This window comes from Poecile atricapillus, chromosome Z (assembly GCF_030490865.1).
Source record: "Poecile atricapillus isolate bPoeAtr1 chromosome Z, bPoeAtr1.hap1, whole genome shotgun sequence".
Classification (NCBI taxonomy): Eukaryota; Metazoa; Chordata; class Aves; order Passeriformes; family Paridae; genus Poecile; species Poecile atricapillus.
This window is the reverse complement of record NC_081289.1, coordinates 95,518,770-95,524,364: the sequence shown is the minus strand read 5'-3', so window position 1 is coordinate 95,524,364 and position 5,595 is coordinate 95,518,770. Positions and strand designations below refer to the sequence as shown.

Genomic DNA, 5,595 nt, shown 5'->3' with positions numbered 1-5,595 from the left:
CAATGTCTTGCCTGCCACAAGAAGCAGGGCCTGGAAGCCCTCCTGTCCCTCAAGCGTGTGGCACCAGTTTGCTTATTTTCCTAGGAGACATGGTTTTGTATGATTCCAAGGAATACGGCCACACTGATGAAAGAAGAAGAACCTGAGAGAGCAGCTTCCCACCTGAAGCTGTTGTCAGGTCACTGCTCTCAGTAGCATTTCCTTCCAATCTTTTGTTGAAAGCAATATTCCATGCTCAGGACAATAAGAAAGGCTGTGTGGTGCTGCCTGAGTTTGGCAGATGGAATCAAAAGAGAGCGGTGAGAAGGCCCAACAGGACTTTGTGTTTCATTGCCTGGAAAGGAACGCCACAGGCACAGACCCAAGAAGGAAAAGGCCAAGAAAACCCCTGCATCCATAATCTAGTGTGTACATTTGGGATTGGCAGTAGCCCTTTTTCTTCCTGTTGGACTGAGCTTTGCTCTAGGACACGCTGCATGGCAGAGGACTGCTGGGCTGCTGTGCTATTGGCTGAAGAGGGGACAAAGCCCCGTGTTTTAGAGACAGTCCAGGCTGCAGAGAGCTCCTGCCTGAGCTGCCTTTCACTTCTCAGCACTGAACAGCTTCTCTGTTCTTGTCACTGTTCTGCTTCTAGGGGATTTGGAACCGTTTATAAGGCCTTTGACGCTGCCACAGGACAAGCGGTAAGTGCCAAGAGCCCATGCAGATTTTGCTGCTCTGGAGTGTTTTTCCTTGCAATGTGATCTGACGCCAGAGCTTTGGGCTGCCTGTCTTTGCTGCAAAGGCTGTCTGTCATAAAGTTCCTTTACCTTTAAGAAAGTTAAAGTTGCTGGGGTCTCCTGGGAGTCTTTTCTCTTGACCAATTATCGGTTATTGCTGAGAATTGACAGCAGTTTTAGCCATTGAAAAGTAGAATCAACTTGTGAACCCCACCTTAAAGTGTACACCCAGAAGTCTGTAGTGCTTCTTTGTTTCCTGGCTGTGAAGGGTGGCGGAGCTCCAGGCCTCCCGTTCTCTGCCCAGGCCATGCGGCCTGGGTGGGGAGCCGGGCTGAGCCTGCCGTTCTCCCTGCCGGGAGATGGGGACCGGCGGGGGCTTGCCCCGGGCTGAGCCGGGCCAGGCCGGTTCCTGGCTTAGCTGCAGGTTTTGCTGTAATAGAATTTACTAGGAAACTGCCGAGTAAAGAAGAAAAGTTCTGGACCTGCGGCAGGTTAAGACAGCAACTACACTGCAGAGCAGCCATGAAGAATCTTCTATCAAAGACAGCTTCAGCTGCTGCTCCGGCAGAGATCACAGAACCATCTACAAAGCCTGGGCAAGATTTTAACTCTTTCTTATCCAGATGAAACTTGCAGATTAATCTTTTCATCCAGAGAGAGAAAAGGAAAGTAATCAACATGAAAAGAGACTTTATAAACTACTAGTGGCAAGAAAGAAAAGAGACTTCAAGAAAGGTAGAGAATTAAGGAGATGCTTTAATTAAGCTGAAATATCTTTCTGTTAAAACTATGGAAATGGACAATGAAGTCTTGTCTATTATGAATTAAAGGGGAGAAAAACCCCTTTAATTCATAATAGAGTATGGAGAGGAATAAGGTGTTCAAAGTGTAAATTTGAGTAATAAGTGAAGTAATTGTGGTATAGTGAAGTGCTGAGAAATTTGAAGCCTTGAGAGGCAATGAGAAAAACTGTTTCTTAGTGAAGCTCACAGAAGCAGATGAAGAATACTTTTTTGCCTTTGACTAACTTATCCTTAAAAATGCTATCTTCAAACTCATGACCCATAACACATTTTCAGAGTGATGTGGAATGGGAGGGGTGGGCTTTAATAACAGTAGCTCTGAGCAGCTGATATCAGAGAAACGAGAAACTATAACAAAAATAGTTTTCTTGTGACAAACTCCATAAATTAACAGAAAGGAACTTCTGTTTCTCTACAGAAACTGAAGAAAAGACTATGGAAAGAATTAGAACTGTTTAAACCATCAAAATTATACAGTTTTTGTCTCTGTTGTCATGTAAACAAAAGAATAGTGAGCAGTGAGAAATGAAAAGGTTTTTCTAAAAGTTTATTCTGGTGTTCTTATTCTTGTAGTTTGTCAATAAACTCTTCTTTATTCCTTTTAAGTTTTATGCCTGGTTTGCTCTTATTTTAATCCATATCTCACAGCAAGAAATAAATAATTACTTTTTTCCCCTTTTTGTTAATTACTGGTTTAAACCACGACACTGTCCCACACAAGTAGGCTGCTTAGAGCCTAGAGGCAGGCTAAAAATTTCACTCTGGTGAGACTCGGTCTTGCATCCTGAATGAATGCAAGGATAGCAGTGTTGTCTTTCAGAGAAGGACACACTAGCTTGGACTTACTGGATAAATATGCCTAGATTAGCTGATGGCAACAGCTGTCATTCTGGCCCAATTCCTCTCAAGGCCACGTTCAGACATAGACAGGATTTCCCTTTGCATTCCATCATGTGGTTTGGTTTGAAAAATATAATGCAAGACCTAAGGAAGGAGAGATCTTGTCTGGAGCACAGCTGACTGTGTTTCACTCCTGGGACACCTGGTTCACACACACACACACACACACAAACGCATGCATGCACGTCAATGAGAAGGAGCTGATGAAGAGCCTTACATAATACAACCTTGTGCTGGTCCTGTGTCGGTGACATTCCTTTATAGTGATGCTGTTTGTAGTGAACAGACATGGTGGTGTCTTGGAGAGTCCCACTGCTCTTTGGGGCTGAAAGTCCTGAATTCTCCTTTCTGGCTCTCAGCAAATACAATTCCATCTTCCTGGTGCCTCCTTATCCACCTGCCGTGCTCAGGAACCACACTTGGAGGGAGGTCTACAAGGCATCCAAAAGCCCTAAACCCCGCTTATAACCTGGGCTGTATGCACAGTCTACCACAGAAAGGATGATTCGATTTAAAACCCACAAAATAATGACAATCTAAGCCGTGTTCAAGAATGTTCTTCAGAGATGCAAACTCCAAACTGAAGCTGTTAGCATGTGCTAGGATTGTAACTTTACTTTGAGTCACCTTGGAGATCTTTTCTAGACAGCATTTTCTCTGTAATCGAGGTGTGTATTTACTTTGGGGCACAATCCCAAATGGCAGCAGTCTCTGAAAAGCTGGTCAAAGCCCCTAGAAATGCTAATGTATTTCCAGTGGTTTCAATTTATTTGCACGGGGAGCAAAATTGCTTTTGGCTTGCAAAACATGTGTAAATGATAATAGCAGTGGTGATAAACTAAGTCGATTAGCGAAGTCTGCAGGTGCAGAGAGGGTTGTTAGCGCTTTGTAGCTGATGGTTTAGAGATTCCTTTTTTACCAGGGTGACAAGGCATCCTGGCCTGCCAGCATGCAGACAAAGAGGCTCTTGTAATGTCTGTTCCTAATGGCTTTCAACATCATTCCAGGTGGCCATAAAGAAACTCGATCTCCAGCAACAGGGCTGCGAGGAAATGGTGAAAGAAATCCTGGTCATGAGGGAAATGAAGAACCCCAACATTGTCACCTACCTCGAAAGGTAAGCAGTTCTGGTATTTTTCTAGGAATGTTTGTTTCCATGCTTGCAAGGCAAAGGTTTAAAAGCTCTTTACTCACTGGCAGAAAATTGATCTTGCCATTAACATCCATCCACTCCTGAGCAAGGCATGGCAGGAGATTGCATTTTGTCCCCATGAATGGTTGCTGGCATAAATAGCTTGAAGATTGTCCCCAGAAACCTGTCTCTCTTACTGTGCCAGCAGCCTGTGTGTTGACTTGCTGCATGTTCTTTTGCTGGTTTGGGGCTGGATTTTTTCCAAGGTTTGGAGGAGAAGTGCTGAGAAAGCATCACAGAAATTATTTCCCTTGCGCTGTTCCCGCTGTTATCCACTGCCTTGCAGGCCAAAAGAGTAGGCTGGGAGATACATAACATTCCAGGGTTGAAATTGGTTTTGCCCTTTGTGACTGTCCTTTATGCACATTTTTCCAAAGGGTTTCCCCATTGCTGCAAACCTGCCTGCCCTGAATAAAAGCTGTGAAAACTGTGTCTCCTTGTTGCTGGAGATAATGGTGCAATTTGTGTATGAAGATGAAGAGGTTGCTGCTGGGATGTGCCCACTTCCAGATTTATCTTTGCCATCATAAAAATGCCTTTTTTCCCTGCTTGCCACCTAAGCCATCTCCTTTGCTGCAGATGTGCCTTTGTCATTTGGAAGGCACAGGCTGCCAGCAGTGGATAGCCTAGGTGCAGTGCGTCTTCATTTTATTCTGTCTTCATTTACCAGTGACCTGGAAACAAAACCCAACCTTAGGCTTTTCTTCCAAAAGGCAATTGAGCTGTGCACGTTCAGCTCTGTGCTGTTGTTTTCATCTTCCAGCTACCTTGCCAATGAGGCTGTGTGGCTGGTGTTGGAGTACATGGATGGAGGCTCCTTAGCTGGTGTGCTCCGGATGAAAACAATGGCTGTAGGACACATAGCAACTGTCTGTCGGGAGGTAAGGAATCCTTCTGCTTGTGTTTGGCATGCCTTGGACAGGCTCGACCTATGAAAGCACTGCTGAGTGAGTGAGTCCCTGTTCAGAGCTTTCTATCTGTGTTGATCTTATGCTACAGAGAAGAAAGAGCATCTGGACTGAAGTGCCTGCTGGTGTCCCTGCCCTTACTATAGTCTCTTCTTTACTCTTATCTACCATTGTTGAACTCCTCATCTCCTTTGCCCTTTTCTTTTCTGTTCTGCGCTTTGCCTCTCCTAGCCTTTGTCCAGAACCTTCCTGCATTGCCTTCTTTGCCTGTAAGTGCAAAGGTGCTGGTGTCTGAATTTTAAAGCTATGGCAAAGCCAAAGAGAGACCCACCTCTCACAGGTCTCAGCTTCAAAGGATGGCATGGCCCCCACCATGGTGCTTGCCACTGAAAGCTGACGAGTGAGCTGCTTCTGAGTCTGCTGCCCAGGCAGCCTTATAACCCTTGTCCTCCAGTCTCCCACTCAACAGGGATCCCTTGGGAGCCAAGGCAGGGACTTTTTCTCTTTTGGCAAGCTCTTGTTTGTCCTGCGGATGGGGAGAGCACGTGTACTGCAGCAGCGCTCATTGCCACTGGCTTTGCAGGGCACAGTCTTGAGCAAGGACTGATGTTTCCTGCTCAGCAACTAATATGCTTCCCCTTGGAAAGATCCTGCTCTCCTAGGGCTGCAGCAGTGAGCTCTTACTCCTGCCAGTACTCACTGCTCCTTTGAGATCTGTGAATCTTCAGGAGCATTTTCCTTTTGCGTGTGATGAAGTCAAATCAGGCTAACTTTTGGTCTCCTCTTTCTTCTTTCTCTCCCAGTGCCTGAGAGGCCTGGATTTCCTTCATGCCAACAACATCATCCACAGAGACATCAAAAGTGGGAACATCCTTCTGGGCCTGGATGGCTCTGTCAAGTTGGGTGGGTATTCCTGGTCAGGCACAGCGCTCGGGGGAGCCGGTGTGGGGCTGCTTTTGAGTGGCTGCCAGGTGCCCAGCAGTGGTGCTGGTGAGAGTGCACGGAGCACTCCTGCAAGCTCAGGGCACTGCTGCAAGGTGCTGAGAGGTCTAGAGAGCAACAAGGCGTCAGGA

General features: G+C 46.1%; 1 long non-coding RNA gene across 1 annotated transcript; it reads left to right on the top strand.

Moving 5' to 3' along the window:
• Window positions 1-3,481: 3,481 nt before the first annotated feature.
• Window positions 3,482-5,376, top strand: LOC131573404 (uncharacterized). The gene is made up of 3 exons (XR_009276190.1): window positions 3,482-3,539; window positions 4,378-4,495; window positions 5,326-5,376. It is a non-coding gene; the product is annotated as an uncharacterized LOC131573404 (long non-coding RNA).
• The last annotated feature ends 219 nt before the right edge of the window (window positions 5,377-5,595 follow it).